This window comes from Leptidea sinapis, chromosome 9 (genome assembly GCF_905404315.1).
Source record: "Leptidea sinapis chromosome 9, ilLepSina1.1, whole genome shotgun sequence".
Taxonomy (NCBI): Eukaryota; Metazoa; Arthropoda; class Insecta; order Lepidoptera; family Pieridae; genus Leptidea; species Leptidea sinapis.
In genome coordinates this window covers 4,862,262-4,881,354 of record NC_066273.1, presented here as the reverse complement: position 1 = coordinate 4,881,354, position 19,093 = coordinate 4,862,262, and the positions used below count along the sequence as shown (strand labels likewise).

General features: G+C 34.7%; 1 protein-coding gene across 1 annotated transcript in view; it reads right to left on the bottom strand.

The window, feature by feature from the left end:
• Nucleotides 1–17,058, bottom strand: part of LOC126965978 (neuropeptide CCHamide-2 receptor-like) — a 94,040-nt gene extending 76,982 nt beyond the window's left edge. Inside the window, exon 1 of the mRNA XM_050809831.1 lies at nucleotides 16,829–17,058. The gene's annotated coding sequence lies outside the window, so the exon portion shown is untranslated. The remainder of the gene's footprint in view (nucleotides 1–16,828) is intronic.
• Nucleotides 17,059–19,093: the final 2,035 nt, after the last annotated feature.

Here is a 19,093-nt window from a genome sequence, read left to right as displayed (position 1 = left end):
TTTGGGGCATAAACGGCCGTATCTTTTTTCAACGCTTACCCAGATATTTGGTCTTTTCACAGATTCTAGAGACTATACATTTCAGTATATATGCTCTGTCGTAAATCCTACTACTCCACAGCTGAATATGTGATCGGACAGTCAAGGGACTAGATTATGATTATTTTATAGCGATAGCAATGACAGTAAAACATTGTATATTTTCTTAAAAAGAGCGCATTAAAAAAATGCTGGGAGAGTTTTTTGCACTGCTTCTACCTCTCAGAGTGCCATTTGTTTTCGAAGCGGTAGTAGTATCTAGTATATTAGAATTGACATCAAAAAGAATTCTAAAGGAATAAATTTTAAGAAAATAAATGCCTTTATGCCTTTATATAGTTTTAATTTCAACTCCATACATCCACTCGTTCGCAAGACAAAGGGTCTTGACAAAGAGACAGTCAGACGGAGTGACAGATAGATGAACGTAGAATAAAGTGATTTACTTTTTTTCTAAAAATTTTTTTTTTGAAGTAGGCGTGGCGTTACTTCGCAGAAATCCATAATTATCCAAGTGTTTTGAATTTTCTATGGGGTTAATTCCGCCAATACAAGTCTTGAAGTCTTGAGTCTCGTGCCAGAGTTTAACGAGTCAACATCTCCTGAGGATGCCTCGTGTAGAGGCGAAAAACGTGTCGAATTGGATTCCTTTTTCTCGTTTTTAGGTACAGATCAAAAATGTACATCACAAAATTCAACTGTAGACAATCTATTAGAAAGCTATTATTCACATAAAATCGTTTTTAATGCAGCCATGAATCGCTCAATGTAGTTAACGGCCTGAAAGCTATTACGTTTTATTTTAAGACGTTTTCGAGTCATCAATTTTCTATTGCGCATAATAATCAGATTTTCATCAAATTCAATTTTTATAATGTATCATTAGGATCATATTCTGTTAAATGGCGTTTATAGATTGGATGCTCAATTTTCGTTCAGGATACTGAGACACTGTGAACTTCGGAAATATGTAACAGATAAATAGCCGTTGACGACCCATATAGCCGAATGGTTAGTGACCCTGACTACTAAGCTAGAGGTCCCGGGTTCGAATGTTAATAGAATGTTTGTTTCCGAGTCATGGATGTTTATATGTATTTATGTATGTTTAAGTAAGTATATTGTATTAAATATATCGTTGTCTTGTAACCCATAGTATAGGCTAAGCCTAGTTTGGGGCAAGATAATTTGTGTAATAGTGTGTCAATATTATTATTATTATATTCCGTCGGTTAAAAATAAATTTTCATTAACTTTATTATCATTCCATTTATATTCGTTTTGTAAGATCGGTATCTACGCGAGAGAAACCGCGGGGCATTGCTTGTACTTGATATGTCTGCAATGCGAATGATTTTGACCAAAATGCCAAAAGTAATTCATACATTTCACAGACTGAATTGAATAAAAAAAGTGTGTGTGTACTTATGCATATTAAGTTATACTTCTTTGGCCAACGAAGCAAAAATCATTAAAATGATTTATTCCTCTTGCTATTCTATGTTTTTAGATAGAACAATTTTGTAAAAAGCTTGCAATAGTTAATTATTATATAATGAATACGGCTGTATGGGCTCAAACCCTTTGCCTGTCCTAATAATGGACGAAAAAACCAAAAAAAAATAACGAATGACGCAAACGTCCGAAAATTTTAGAAACCAACTTCAACCTGTTACTTTTGTGTTACAGTGATGCGCGCGCATCTTAAAATTTCACTCTCATCATTTTTTCATAACGCGCCTAAAAAGTATAACTTCAAAAATTAATAATTTGTCTGTTTACCTGTTTGTTCCGGCAAATTTTCCGAAACTTATTAACTGAGTTTAATTTTAAATTTCATTAAATACAACTGATTTTATAATACTCTGGTTGATTTATACGTTGGGGTAACGTATTATGTACTATATACTAGAGTAGAGATCGCACCTTAATTGTTTAACGCGAGTTTAAGACAGCTGTCGACAACTCACCTAGTCTGTGCTAGGCGTCTGTAGCAATAGCACGCTTTTGGATGCAATATATCGATATATCGGAGTCCTCCCGCCGCGCCCTGCTCTTGCCTCCTCACGTCACGCGTGCGACTCAAGCATATCTCATCTATAACTTTATATGTAGTCACAAAACTAAGCACCAGCTTTCAAATAAAAAAAAATAACAAAAAAAACAACCGAGTTCAAAAACACTTTTTCAAAACAATAGATATTATAATACGTACGTACTAAAAAGCATAAAAATAATTGCGTACTTTTACAATCTAATCAATTAATCTACTTCTAGTTACGATTATTGTTATTTTTGGAATCGGTAATAATAATTAATTGTCAAAGCCATCTTTGCATGATTTTTACAAAATTGTTCTTTCTAAAAACGTAGAATAGCGAGAGGAATAAATTATTTTAATGATTTTTGCTTCGATGCCCAAAGAAGTATAAATTCTTGCGTGCATTACACATGCATTTTTTTTAATCAACTCAGTCTGTGAATTAATGTATGAATTATTTTTGGCATTTCGGTTAAAATTATTCGCATTTCAGTCATATCAAGTACTAGCAATGCACCGCGGTTTCAATCACGTAGATACCGATCTTATGGTAGTGCAAAGCCTACTAAGTCGGACTATAGATTTATTTTGTTAACATAAAAGTCTTATTTCATTTAGTTATAATTTTATTTAGACTGGGTTTTTTAATATTTCATTTGAATGGAATAGCCAATTTTAATAATTTAAAAAGTATTTTACAGGTATTGAAATGGCCTTTAATAAAATTTAATGGGCTAAGGGTTGTTTGTCGCACTTTTATCAACTTTTAAAATGTATAAAAGTAGTTATAGTGGCATAACTACAGTAGATGAACATATGATATCTCGTACTTATTTGTAGATATTGATACGTACTATAATATTGACGAACATTTTTTATTCTATCATCAATAGTTTCCGCACCGCACGCGATGACAGATTTATGACAATTTCTTCACACCCTGGGGTAAACTATTGCAATTATCGTAGGGATTACAATTTTTTGAAAACGTATAATATGTGTGTCTATGTCACTTATTGAAGATGCAGCTTTCGAATAGTGAAAGAATTTTTGAATTTAGTCCAGTAGTTTTTTTGTGACAACATTACAAACATACATACAAACACACAAATGTTTCCCTTTATAATATTAAGTTTAGATTTAGATTCTATGTGCAGGTAGCAAAATGTAAATATTATTTTGATAATGTAGGGCACCGAGTGTATAGGTGTCTGGCGCAATAAAACATTCTCATATCTTTCAGCGATTGCTTAAGCATAAACCAATTTATTGGTGAGTAATGAATTTCTAAGTTCAGCTAAGTCGTGAGATGGATTATTGCGGTTTATTGCTAATTATGTACGTGTTTCTAATAATACGCATATTCCTCACGCTATGATTGACGTTATAAACGTTTTTATAAATGAAATATTATATTCAATATTATTTTGATATGCTGTATAACATATTTTATTTTAACCATAGTAATAGAAGGGGACGTCTTTCTATATTATCAGACCTTTTCAGGTCGTTAGTTCTGTTATAATAAAATTAATATAAAAATGCTTAATTTATTCATAAGATAGTCAATAAAATTGTATTTAAAAAGGGCTATATAAGGGTTTTGCTTGCCAATATGCTATGGAGAGATGTATTCTGAACGTGAAAAGATCAGACAGACTAAAAAACCGCGTCATCAGAAGTAAAACAAAAGTCATCGATGTCAAATCCAAAATTAGAAGACTCAAATGGAGATGGGCTGGGCACATGGTAAGAGGACATGACAAATGGAGCAAGAAAGTGACAAGATGGTATCCCAGGGAAGGGAAAAAGAAAAGAGGTAGACCCCAGAAAAGATAGGAGGACGATATCAGGGAAGTGGCAGGAGTAACTTGGAACAGAGTGGCTCAAGAAAGACACGAATGGAAACGGTTGGAGGAGGCCTTTGCCGATTGGCAAACAGATCCACAAAAAATAAAAAAAATACAAATACTAGAATAAGTTATTTTGTTTCTTATGTTTTATGTTTGAGTATTGTTAGTTATCTATGTTAGTTAAGATCTGAATAAAGGCTATACTATTATTATTATTATTATATAAGGGTTTTGGTCAATTTGTTTGGCCAAAATGATATACCGATTTGTTTTCATGCCAAAGTTAGCCACTTCTTTTGATGTCTTGCTTGAGACATATATAATTTATACGTCTAGATAGAGTCACTTCCTGCTAGACAACCGATAAAACCAGGCCACGTTTATTACTTTAGTGACAAGCTATGTCTTATAATCGCGATTTGTATGTCACTTTGTGTAAGAGTGCATGAGTGGTCAAAATAGAAATTAGTTCTTAAGTCTATTTTTTTCAAAGTTTTCACAGCTGTCAACCCGCTAGGTGCAGAAATCTTCTTTAAAGTTAATGTTTCATTTAATATAATTCGGTCACTTTCTTTTTCATTTTGACAGTCAAAGATAGAATGTGATATAATGAAACATTAACTTTAAGGATGCTTTCTGCAACTGGCGGATAGTCTACCTAGACGTATAAGGGTGAATCAACTATTTTACCCACACTTTGCTGTCCCCGACCATTTCTTATTAAAATACGCTAATTAATTATATTTACATACATAATGAGTATAGCTATAGTATCCCAGATTATACGGCACAGTGGGAACTTGGTTATGTTCTCGAAAATATATAATTTCCATGAAAATTTATGGTAACTCGGTACACCTAAAACTGGCACCATACAAAATATTCCTGTCTTAAGACCACATTCACATTTGAACTTGCATTCTAAATTTACTTATACTTCTGGGTTTCGTTAATTTTAATTATACAAAAAGACAATAAATAATAGTTTATTGTGTGTATAACAAAATAGAGATGGACCAAATTACTTTTTTATAAAAAAATCTCTAAACTGTGTCCCTTACTAGAATAATTTTACCTTCGTATGCTGAGTTACACTTGTAAATTTTACCCGGAAACACTTAGATGGCGCAATTTGCCGTAGGTAGGTTCATATGTGTTTGCTTTTGCCCGCATGACGCGGCGGTGTCCTTTGATAGCGCGGTCGAGTCGCTAGTCTGCGAAGAACGTTAGCAGGGTGTGAGTATTTTTTTGTATCGTCTGCTGAATGACCGCGATTTCTCGTTGTAAGTTTAATATTTTTTTAATATAATCAGATGTTTTGGTAGTACCTATCACATGTTTTCGATTAAAGCTAACGTTTAGTACCAAAATCAAATTATAATGTGCTCTTCTCATAAAAATACGACGATTGTCTGCGGAGTTACTTGTATACTGAGTTACATTGGTGGTAACTCCAAAGACAATCTTGGTAACTCCTAAGACATTTACATACTTAGTGAGACTGGCTTGTAGCACATAAAGTAAAATTAAAAAAGAAAAGGGAGAATTTACAAGCGCTCTTGGATAAGACACCACCTAGTTCCCCGGTATGCGAACTCAATCGCTACAATGATTCACCACCAGTATCTCCAGCATCAAAAGCATGCCGAGAACGTGGATGAAAGAAAGATAGAAATAAAGTGTACAGCGAGGACAAAACAAGAAGTTGAAAAAGAACTGTGCGAAGTATAAGAAAAGACTGAATAGAAACAAAATAAAAGAACGGCAATCTAAGGATCAGAAAAAAATGTATAAGCTATTGACACGTTGGATTAAGGAGCGACATGAAATAATTAAGAGCCAGAAGGAGCAAGGATTGTTTAAAAGCCTTTTCAAAAGTGCTGACATAGTTAAATGTAGAAACAAGACACAGTTAAAGAGAAACATTGGTAATAAACAGACAGTACGCTAAAAAGAAAACCAGACTTGGCCCTAACCTGCTTAAGAAGAATATTCATAAGTTTTTTCTACGTGATGATGTCTCCAGAGCTACAGCTGGGAAAAAAGAAACAGTAACTCGAAACCGCGAGAAAGTATAGAAGAGGTATTTGTTGGACTCAATGCGAAAACTATACACAGATTTCAAACAAGAAACTTGCTCAACGTGCAAATAGAAAGATATAGAGAAGTATGTTAAAGAAAAATTAACCGGAATTGTAAAGTACAGTGAAGGGACAAGAAAGGAAGAAAATTATGAAAAAGATGGGAAAAAATTTGGTGCCAAAAAAAAAAGTATTCTTACGTGTGTAAAGCCTTGACACCTATTGAAGAAGACGGCGAAGTGGAATTCATGTTCCTACGGGTCGTAAGTGACGATGCAGACGTTCAGAATTGATACGAATGATAATAGTTATGTCGGATATGAAGACATTATAAAAATTTAACAACTCCGGCCTTTTTAGGAAAAGGGCAATATACTTAAATTTGAAACTACGATTGACGTTTTCGTCATGTATGTCACATAATATTTGAAAATATTCTTATTGTTAATTTGTTATGTTTATTGTAATATTGTATCCCATATTTTTGAGTTTAGTTTTTTCAATTATGTGTCTTCCATTAGTTATACAAACAGCGTAATACTATGTCTCAGGCGTTACCCAAATTTTGCCTTTGGAGTTACTATTGTCCCTAATATAAAAAAGGTTTTTTCCGATCATAATATACTATTTTTTTCTATTACATTTTTGAACTTACCAGTACGTCATTCTAACAATTAGCAAGCTTTCATACATAATTCATTTTCAATTGTAACTATTATGTATTAAGTTTTATTAAGAAATATTAGTAATTATTTGTCTAAAGGTAACGCAAGAGACCAATGTCTATTAGTTTTTTACTTTAATTTAAGAATAATATGAAGACAGATTATGCCAAAATGTTTGATAATGCAACCCAGAGTAAATAAACAAAAATGATTAATGGTTTGGTGTTTTATTTACCATTTGTGTAACATTGTATGTATGTAACTCAGGTGACAGTTTTTGACAGTTTGAGTCGTAATTTTCTCAAAAAACTATCTAAAATATAATTTTACGTCGCTGCTCTTCTAGGTTATTTAAGTAGATGATATTTCTGATGTCCTAAGCAAATCACAATAGGGCAATATTAATGTTATCTTTTTTTCAAAACAATATCTCAGACCAGTCTTTTGTGTGGGTAAAAAAGTTGATTCGCCCATAAACGTAAGATCGTTTATGTGTTCTGTGCGCTCTTTTTGCCTCCAACTCGACTCTTGATGACAACCGAAACACACCGCCGTCCATCCCGCGGTGTCAGAGCCTTATCGTTGACGCCGGTACTAACGTATTTATTCCGGCACTCATATACAAAAGGCGTAGTCCCTGACTCATGGAAGTCAGCCCTTGTCCATCAGATCCAAAAAAAAGGAGACAGTTTGGATCTGGCAAACTACAGGTCTGTAGCTAACTTCCCTGCTCTCCAAAATCATAGAGAGCATAATCAGCCGCTTGCACTTGGTTTCGCCATGGTCAATCGGCAGGTGATCTTCTGGTATACTTAACTCATAGATGGGCGGCGGCTACCAAAAGTAAGGGGTAAGGCCTGACAGTAGGCCTGGATGTAGCAAAGGCCTTTGATCGTGTATGGCACAAGGCGCTTCTCTCAAAACTTGATTTGGGCTTCCCGCGAGCTTATACAAGTTGACCTCCTGGCCAAAGCTTCCTCACTGGGCGCAGCATACAGGTCGTTATAGACGGTTATTGCTCGCTGGAGTGCCCCAAAGCTTCTTCTGCATATCAATGATATGTTGGACACCTCCAACATACATTGTTATGCGGACGACAGCACGGGCGTTGCCGTATACACGGGCCATGCAGGTTTCTCTAGGGAAATCGTCGACCAGTGCCGGGAGAAACTTGTGTCTTCAATCGAGTCCTCTCTTGAAATGGTCGCGGAATGGGGTAAATTAAACCTTGTCCAATTTAACCCCCAGAATACTCAAGTTTGCGTGTTTACCACTAAAAAAACCCCATTTGTCGTATCACCGCTCTTTGACTACAGTTCACACACTCGAGCAATTGCCGATTCCGAGGCCATGTGAAGAGCAAAGCCAAATTGGCTTCGAAGAAACTGGGCGTCATAATTAATAAAGCGCTGTACAAGGCACAGGTCCGGCCACACATGGAGTATTACTGTCATCTATGATCTGGCGCACCCCAGTATCAGCTCGATCCATTTGACTGCGTGCAACGCAGAGCAGCTCGAATTCCCGATCCAGTGCTCTGTGAACGGCTGGATCACTTGGCGTTTTTTTTGTTATGAAAATAGGACGAGACGAGCATGACGCTCAACCGATGGTTATTGATACGCCCTGCCCATTACAATGCAGTGCCGTTCAGAGGTTTTGAAAAAACCAAAAAACTCTTGGCGGCGGTACAATTGTGCTCGTCACCTTGAGACATAAGATGTTAATTCTCATTTGCCCAGTAATTTCACTAGCTACGGTGCCTTTCAGACCGAAACACAATAATGATTACACATTTCTGCTTCACGGCAGAAATAGGCACCGTTAGGCACCACCCATAATCTACCCGGCATCCTGAGCAAAGGAGCCTCCAACTGGTATGGTTGCGTAGAGACATCGCTTCATTTTGTGTCTACAACCGCATTTATCATTGGGAGTGTTCAGAAGAGCTGTTTCACCTGATTCCTGCCGCCGAGTTCTACCTTCGCACGACACGCCCCAAGTTAAGATATCATCCCCGCCATCTGGATGTGTGGCGGTCCTCCACAGTGCAGTTTTCAAGAAGCTTTCTTCCACGTACTACAAAGCTGTGGAATAAACTTCCTTGTGTGCGGTGTTTCCGTGATGATACGACAAGGGTACCTTCAAAAAAAGCGCGTACACCTTCCTCCTTTTCGGCCTTTAGGCCGGCATCGCTCCTGTGATTCCTCTGGTGTTGCAAGAGACCCGTTTACCCCTCTCGTTTGTCTTCCTTTTCCGTACAAATAACTTCATAAGTAACTGGGATCTTTTCAAGGCCGTAATAGCGAAGCATTTATCTACCGCCAAGCAGAAAACTACAAGTACTATCAAGTACTATCTGTATTTCGGTTTTAAGGGCACCGCAGCTAGTGAAGTAACTGGCAAGATGAGAATCAATATCTTATGTTAAAGTGACAACCGTAATTGCGAAATTGATTAATATTTTAAGTTTTTCAAGAATTTTGAGTGCAAGGCGTATCATCGACTTGCGTACCTTCAAAAAAGAGCGAATACCTTTGTAAATGGTCGGCAAGGCTCCTGTAATCCCTCTGTTGCAAGAGAATGTGGGCGGCGGTGATCACTTAACATCAGATGACCCGTTAGCTCGTTTGTCCTCTGCATCCATGAAAAAATACTTAATAAATGAGTAATCCTTTAAAAGTGTAAACAACTTTAAAACTTAATCTTTATAACGAAAATTTCATGTCTTATAATCCGATGCCCTTTTTCAATATCACGTAAACAAAGGTCTTATCGCTTCGTGTCTCTTATATTAAAACGTTATGTTCAGTTATTTTTATCTTTATAGCTGTACAGCAACCTGCTGTTGTATTAATATCAACTCAACAGTATTGAAATACGAAATCTGAGCAGTGCAATAAAGGCAACATAAAATTATAGTCTTCTAAGCGATTTAAAATTTAACGGTTATTACCCCTATGTGATATCATTTGGTTTGGTATATCATCTGTGTAGCAAGAAGTCTGGCTAAATGTCAGTGACATTATCTGTCAAAATCAAAATTAAATTAAGGTCTAACAATCATTATTATTACTGTCGATGCCATCATCTTTCATCATTTCAGCCGGAAGACGTCCACTGTTGTACAAAGGCCTCCCCAAAAGATTGCCATGACGATTGGTCCTCATTGTCACCTCACATCTAAGATTTAAGTTTTCTTTAGTGTTAATTCCGCCAATTTCCATATTTAAAACAATTCGACACGTGTTACGCCTCTACACGAGGCATCCTCAGGACGTGTTGTCTCGCCAAAATCTGGCACGAGACTCGGCGAGAGAAATATTGGCGGAATTAACACAAATGAAAAGTTAAATCATTTGTATAATTATGGATTTCCGCAAAGAAACGCCCGATTCAATAAATTTTCTCATCCAACCTATTCAAGCGATCTTGACCCGATCGGCGGTCCATCTTGTGAGAGGCCTAACCAACACTACGTCTTTCCGTACGTGGCTGCCATTTGAGTACTTTACTGCCCCAATACCATTTGCCCGTCGAGCCATATACCCTGTCCACTGCTACATCAGTTTCACAATCAGGTGGGCTATGTCGGTGACTTTAGTTTTCCTACGGATCTTCTCATTTTTGATTCGATCTCGCAGGAAATCTACCATTGTCCATTGTAGATGTCATTATTTAAACATTTACCAATAGGTACGTTAGATTAAAAAAAAAGTTGCAAATATTTATAAATTTATCGTTTTTATGATACATAAATATATTTTGAAAAACAAAATTTTATGAACGATGCGGTACTCGAACCCACGACCTCCGGCGTTCCGTGCCGGTGCTCTAACCAGCTGAGCTAACCGTTCGAATAACGCCTCGTTATAAAATCTTGTTTTTATGATATTTGAAATACACTATGATATGCAAAGCAAAACAACAAATTACCCAAACTTTTCTATTTTAATTTTAATATTTTTGTAATTTCCTTTTACTACATTTTAAATTGCTGCCACCAACCTATGAAATGAGTTTCCTTGCGAGGTGTTTCCAGTACGAAGTGGTTACAAAAAAAGCGCGGAAGGCTTTCTAAAAGACCGACAACGCTCCTGTGATTCCTCTGGAGAACGTGGGAACGCTGATAAGTCCGCCACTTACATAAAAAACACTAGATAGTTATTGCCTTGAAAAGTCCTTTTGTATAGCTCTAGATAATTTTTATTTCTCAACTAACTTTTAACAACTTTCCATTGCAACAAACACAAACATTATATATTGTTCATTTTATTTCAGTCCTATTACTTTTTCTTATTCCTTCCTATTAATTTTCAAGCAATCATTTGAAATTGAAAACTTTCAACATCAGTCGCAGACTTTTCTTAGACTTTTCCGAGAGACCCGATTCCACAATTTAATATTTTATCACAACTTTTACAATAATTGTTTCAGCGTATGCCCTGGATGCTAGCAAGAGGTTCTTTTATGCCAAAACGGGACCAGACGAACAACGTTCAACTGATGGTAATTGATACGCCCTGCCCATTACAATGCAGTGCCTTTCAGGATTCTTGAAATACCCAAAACCTCTGAGTGGCACTACAACTGCGCTCGTCACCTTGAGACATAAGATGTAGCCCAATACTTTCACTAGCTACGGCGCCCTTCAGACCGAAACACAGAAATGTTTACAAATTACTGCTTCACGGCAGAAATAGGCGCCGTTGTGGTGCTCATAATCTACCTTTTAGGTTATATTTTTTCTAATAAGATGGCAATTATTACAACAGTATTGATTAATTTTTAACCGACTTTAAAGAAGGAGGAGGTTCTTACTTCGTAGGTATATATTATAATGTTGTTTTATCGAAAAATAGGCCAACGGGCAGATACACGCTTCACCTGATGTTAGTGATCATCATAACTAATAAGATTTACGTTTATTTCTTAAATTCTAAGAATGGGTGTGTGTGTTAGGGTGTAGTAGTGTTTAATTATATTATGTACTAGCTGACCCGGCAGACTTAGTACCGCCTCATTCGATAAATAAAAGACCTAAACGTGTATAAAATAAACTTAAAACAAACAAAAGTAGTCCTTTTTTTGTTCTGGATGTTGGTCACTTACAAAACAGAGTTTTCCTGAAACACTGGCTATTTATAAGTTACACAGATATGATACCGACAGTTAAACAATTAAAAGCTTTCTGATAAACCATATTTCTGAACGACGGGGGACATATCAAAGTAAAATCAAAATTGTTGTTTTAATTTAATTCTGAATTCTCTATTTATTCAACATTTTAAACCTTGTTTGGACTTCCACAAATAATTCAAGACTTAAATTAGCCAAATTGGACCAGCCGTTCTTGAGTTTAAGCGAGACTAACGAACAGCAATTAATTTATATATATATATATATATAGATTAAGTCGGCTTGCATCATGTTCTCGGTCTCATGGAAATTCAGCCCATGCAGCCAGTTTTTGGTTGTTTTCTTTCATTGTCATAAAGTCTGTGAATATATTATGTATTTAAGAAAACTATAACAGCTAAGACAATATTAATGAACCTGCTAAGTTATATTTATTCGTTTTAAGTCTCACAACATTTTCACTGTTTTTTTATTTAATAAATAACTTAAGTTGTGACGTATTATTCTAATTATTAGCATTTATTGTAACTTATGTGGTTTTTTAGACGGTAAGTTGAGCTTGTTTTGTATATAAGTAAATTGCAATATGATAAATAAATTAAAAATGGCTTCCCGAGAGCTTGTGCAAGTGGACCTCCAGCTTCCTCACTGGGCGCAGCATACAGGTCGATGTCGACGGTTATTGCTCTATTCTATAGCCCGTTAACGCTGGAGTGCCCCCAGGCTGTGTGCTATCTCCCACGCTGTTTCTTCTGCATATCAATGATATGTTGGACACCTCCAACATATATTGCTGCCCACATTGCCGGCCCACATTCTAGCACTCTACAAAGCGCAGGTCCAGCCACACATGGAGTATTGCTGTCATCTCTGGTCTGGCGCACCCCAGTATCTGCTCGATCCATTTGACCGCGTGCAACGCAGAGCAGCTCGAATTGTCGGGGACCCAGTGCTCTGTGAACGGCTGGAACACTTGGCGTTGCGTAGAGACGTCGCTTCATTGTGTGTCTTCTACCGCATTTATCACGGGGAGTGTTCCGAAGAGTTGTTTAACCTGATTCCTGCCGCCGAATTCCACCTTCGCACGACACGCCACAAATTAGGATATCATCCCCACCATCTGGATGTGTGGCGGTCCTCCACAGTGCGGTTTTCAAGGAGCCTTCTTCCTCGTACTACTAAGCTGTGGAATGAGCTTCCTTGTGCGGTGTTTCCGGGACGATACGACATGGGTACCTTCAAAAAAAGCGCGTACACCTGCCTTAAAGGCCGGCAACGCTCTTGTGATTCCTGTGGTGTTGCAAGAGAATGTGGGCGGCGGTGATCACTTAACACCAGGTGACCCGTACGCTCGTTTGTCCTCCTATTCCATAAAAAGAAAAAATATATATATATATATATTATTTAGTCGTGTATAACTTGCATTATATATTTAGTTACTGTTAACATTGGAATTGTTGTCTAGCTTGATATGTTTTTTGTGGGGGAAGTTTACATATTTTACTTTTATTTCATTTTAAAATAGGCGCGAACGTTGAATATTTAAGTTTCTTTAGGATCGTCGTTTGCAAATCAAGTTGGCAGAGCATAAGTACAACCGTTTATGAATAGACGCAATTAGTGCTATATCTGAGAGACTTTCTAATTAAGATTTTTAGTATTTCTCTGTTTCCGAGTTCTGACGTACTGATACCGATACCTCCCCATACTGTCACACAATATTTTAATAGGCTTTGAGCTCTTGCTCAAATAGGCCATTATACACAGTATATTATGTTCTTACATAATATACTGTAATTAGTGTTTTAAGATCGGCTCCATTTCTAAGCTAACGAAAAATGGGAATAAGTTTTCCCAGTAAAGTTTAGGATATATTCTGTCTAATTAAGTGAGTCCTAGGTATTTTATGTTAGTTTCTGAATGTAGAGATCGGCAGTTACAATAATTATTATTATTATTGCATGTTTGCAATTTTATATTATAATTTTGTTTAAGCAGAGTACCTTGACGATGACTAAACGTAATAATTTTTGTCTTTTTTCATTTAATGCGAGTAAACTAGCATATAATCAATAACAGTACAATATTGTATATTTTATTAAAAAGAGCGTAAAAAAGAATACTGGGAGAAATTCTTGCGCCGCTTCTTCTTTCTCCGAGTGCCATTTGTTTCCGAAGTGATAGTAGTATCTCTAATCAATTTTGAGAAAGTAAATGCTTTTTATGCCTTTTATTTAACCAGCACAGGACTTCTCTCAAACCATTTTCAGAACGTGTTATTTTGATTTAGTAGAGCATCTTGACGAGGAATAAACATAATTAATTTTATATTTAATGTGAGTTTACAATCATTTAACTAGCACAGGACTTGTCTCAAACCATTTTCAGAATGTGTAATTTTGATTTACTAGAGTATCTTGACGATGACTAAAAGTAATAAATTATGTCGTTTCCACATTTAACGTGAGTTTACAATCATTTAACTAGCACAGGACTTGTCTCAAACCATTTTCAGAATGTGTAATTTTGATTTAGTAGAGTATCTTGACGATGACTAAAAGTAATAAATTATGTCGTTTCCACATTTAACGTGAGTTTACAATCATTTAACTAGCACAGGACTTGTCTCAAACCATTTTCAGAATGTGTAATTTTGATTTAGTAGAGTATCTTGACGATGACTAAAAGTAATAAATTATGTCGTTTCCACATTTAACGTGAGTTTACAATCATTTAACTAGCACAGGACTTGTCTCAAACCATTTTCAGAATGTGTAATTGTGTTTAGGTAGAGTATCTTGCCGATGACCAAAAATAATAAATTTTGTATTTTCTTTATTTAACGTGAGTTTACAATCATTTACAGAATGTGTAATTTTGATTTAGTAGAGTATCTTGACGATGACTAAAAGTAATAAATTATGTCGTTTCCACATTTAACGTGAGTTTACAATCATTTAACTAGCACAGGACTTGTCTCAAACCATTTTCAGAATGTGTAATTTTGATTTAGTAGAGTATCTTGACGATGACTAAAAGTAATAAATTATGTCGTTTCCACATTTAACGTGAGTTTACAATCATTTAACTAGCACAGGACTTGTCTCAAACCATTTTCAGAATGTGTAATTGTGTTTAGGTAGAGTATCTTGCCGATGACCAAAAATAATAAATTTTGTATTTTCTTTAATTAACGTGAGTTTACAATCATTTACAGAATGTGTAATTTTGATTTAGTAAAGTATCTCGACGATGACTAAAAGTAATAAATTATGTCGTTTCCACATTTAACGTGAGTTTACAATCATTTAACTAGCACAGGACTTGTCTCAAACCATTTTCAGAATGTGTAATTGTGTTTAGGTAGAGTATCTTGCCGATGACCAAAAATAATAAATTTTGTATTTTCTTTATTTAACGTGAGTTTACAATCATTTACAGAATGTGTAATTTTGATTTAGTAAAGTATCTCGACGATGACTAAAAGTAATAAATTATGTCGTTTCCACATTTAACGTGAGTTTACAATCATTTAACCAACACAGGACTTGTCTCAAACCATTTTCAGAATGTGTATATTTGATAATAAATCGCAATATAGCTTCATGAAATAATAATAATATTGACACACTTTTACAAAAATTATCTTGTCCCAAACTGGCTAGTTTGTTATATTATATTATAATATCTGGACGACCGAGCCTTGCTCGGATTTTTAAGAATGTACAAAACTTGAAAAAATAAATACTATAGGACATCTGGATTCGAACCAGGGTCTTCTGCTTTCCAGATCACCCAATGTCCCATCTGAGCTATTATAGTCCTGTGTATAATATATATATATATAAAACACGGATAAAATACATTTTTTAATATTGAAACCTAGCTAGGTCGAATTCTCGCCCCCGAAAAAACTACTGTATACTAAACTACCTGTATACTAAATTTTATTAAAATCGTCGGAGCTGTTTCCGAGATTCAGAATATTTATTATTAATATATATATACAAGAATTGCTCATTTAAAGATATTAGATTAGATTATTGTATAGACTAGATAACGATATATTTAATACAATAAACATACTTAAACTTACATAAATACAAATACGTACATAAATTATTAATATAAAATTATGTATAGATACTATTAATAAAAATTTTGTATTGTCGAATATGATTACCATATAAATAAAATTTTGGCATTTGTTACATGAAATTACAGCCTTTATGTTAAATGTGGCTATTTTAAATATAATAAAAGTGAAAAGGCTAAAGTAAAATATAACATTTTAATATAATGTGATAATAAGTGTAAAAAGACAAACAATGTTAGATTAAGACGTTAAAAATAAATAGATATTAATTTTAAGATTCATATGTTTTATTTAATTATTTTAATTATTAAATTTTAATCACTTCAGTCAATTTACTTGATTTGAATATAACACTGTTAATAGGATTAAAACGCGTGTTATTTTGTTTCTACATTAGATTTTTGCGTAAAATTCCCAAGCTCCAGTCACATTTTTAGTTCCCCTAAAAGCGATATCTGGAAAGGTCTTGAATCGTCGGGTTAACTAAAATAAAAATAAAAATGTAACTTTTACGCAAAATCTAATGTAATAAAAACTTACAATTACACGCATTTTAATTCTTTAAAAAGTGTTTTATTTAAATGTGTAACACTCGCGTTTATCAAAGAAAATACATTTTACTTAATGGTTTTTTATATGGCATTTTATATTTTTTAAGGAATAGCTGGATTTAGCTTAATAATTAGCAAACGTGGTATATTTGAATAATATGATGGAAAATAAATAGTTTAAAAAATATATATTTTACAAATATTTTATTATTTCTATCCATTTATTTATAAATTATTTATATATTATTATTATTATTTATAAATGTGAAACTGAATAATTGAACAATTACTATTAGTTGTGGTTATTCTATGGTATTATAGTTATATTTATGCTAAAAATGAATATTAAAAATATTTTCTTACCTAGATTAGTTTCAGAACGTTTTGTTTTTAGAAGATTGATGCCAACGAAAACTTTTCACGTGCCAATACTTTCTCACGTCACTCACTAATAATACTACTAATAAAATTATAATAATTGAGTCTGATTTTTATTTGAATTATAAATTTAATATTGGAACGCGCGTCTTTGGCGCGATATTTCGTTTGAGTTGATAAAAGTTGTTACCGTGTAGGCGCGTGTTCGGTCGACTGCGCGGCTATGTCTCACAAAGTGGACTGGATTCAGCCACGATTCCCGAACGATGTACAGGATAATTCCGCGCATGGTTAAGAGAAAGAAATGGAATTGCATGTTAAGTTGTGCATTTGAAACCATAATTAAAATATGAATACCAAAATTTTAGAAAGAGAGCGGTATGTTATAATAATATCGTCGTATATATACACTTCTCGTGTCTCGGTGTTTGTTACCAAACTCCTCCGAAAAGGCTAAACCTATTTGTTTGAAAATTTGTGTATATATCAGGTAGGTCTGAGAATCGGCAAACATTTATTTTTCATACCCCTAGATGATAAGGGTCACCCGGGGTGGGTGATAAATATTTTTTTATTTTATTATGATTAAATTATTATATTAAAATTAAAAGATACATACAACTTAAAAATTTCACCCGTCTAATGTCAAAAAAAAAAATTTTTATTGAATTTACCCCCACTTCGTAAAGGGATGAGGTAATGAGAAGAAGTAGCAAGACACTTATTGCCACTCTTTTAATTCAAGATGTAGATTTTCATCGTTTTACAAATCAATTACAATATATGTAAAATGATGCTTCTAAGGACGTCTTGATTATTTGCTTTTCTGGAATTAGAGATATTTTGTCAATGTTATTTACAAAATAGGTTTTTTATCAAAGGTATCTTTTATGAAAAAAAGGGACGAGACGAGCAGGGCATTCAGCTGACGGTGATGAATACGCCCTGCCCATTTCAATGCAGTGCCGCTCAGCATTCTTCAAAAACCCAAAAATTCTGAGCAGCATTACGATGGTGCTCGTCACCTTGTGCATAAGTTGTTAAGTCTCATTTGCCCAGTAATTTCACTAGCTACGGCGCCCTTCAGACCGAAACACAGTAATGCTCACGCCTATTTCTGCCGTGAACCAGTAGTGTACTGCTTCATGGCAGAAATAGGCGTCGTTGTGGTACCCATAATCTAGCCGGCATACTGTTCTAAAGAGTTTTCCACTAGTAACCTAACTTATTGTCAAACAGTAACGATTTTCGGCTTATCTAGGTTCGACTGAAGACGGTCTTTTTTATTTTAACACTACACAAGGTAATTGGCTATTATTTTAGAGAAATTATTACAATTTTGTACTAGACTATTACTTGGTGATAGATAATGACGTCATTAATGAAATATCGGAGAGTTTATTTTAAATTCAAGGATGAAGATTTAATCCACCAATTCGAAAAATTTGTGCCTTAAAGCCCTAATTATTATTAGGTGATACTGACCTCCAAATACTACTTTCTTTAAAGGCATAAAAGGCATTAATTTTCTCAAAATTGGTTCCTGTTTGATGTCCTTTCTAATATCTAGTGAACTACTGCCATTTCGGAAACAAATGGCACTCTAAGAGAGAAGAAGCAGCGCAAGAAACTCCCCCAGCATTCTTTTTATTGCGCTCTTTTTACTAAAATATTCAATATGCTACCGTCATTGTTATTGCTATTAAATAATCATAATCCCCAGCTGTTATATTCAGCCATTTTTTAATAAAAAAAATAAATTTATTTATAACTATTGCCTCAAGAGTGGCTGGGACTTTATTATATAAGTGCATCTACCCTTAAATCTATTATGTATCTTATGAAGCCTACTAGAATTAGTTACAAAGAATCCCTTATGATAATAATTATTAAAAACACTACAAGTTACAACTACATCTTTTTACAATTATTGTTCCGATTTGGTAAATTTACAATGTTCCAGGAGGAATAATTAACAGGAGGAATGATTAAAAAGAGCTTTTTAACGAAGAGGAGGACAAGATAGCGTACGGGTCACCTGTTGTTAAGTGATCACCGCCGTCCACATTCTCTTGCAAATACACACACGTTTGTGTGCTAAAGGATACTATTACATAAATTACTTACTAAACGGATTTGAAATTATGTGATTGAAATGGCTATTTCATGAATAAATAAATGTTGTGTTATGTGACTGGTAACTCCTACAGGAGTACTAAAGGAGCCTGGTACCAGTACCAGTGGGAGGCT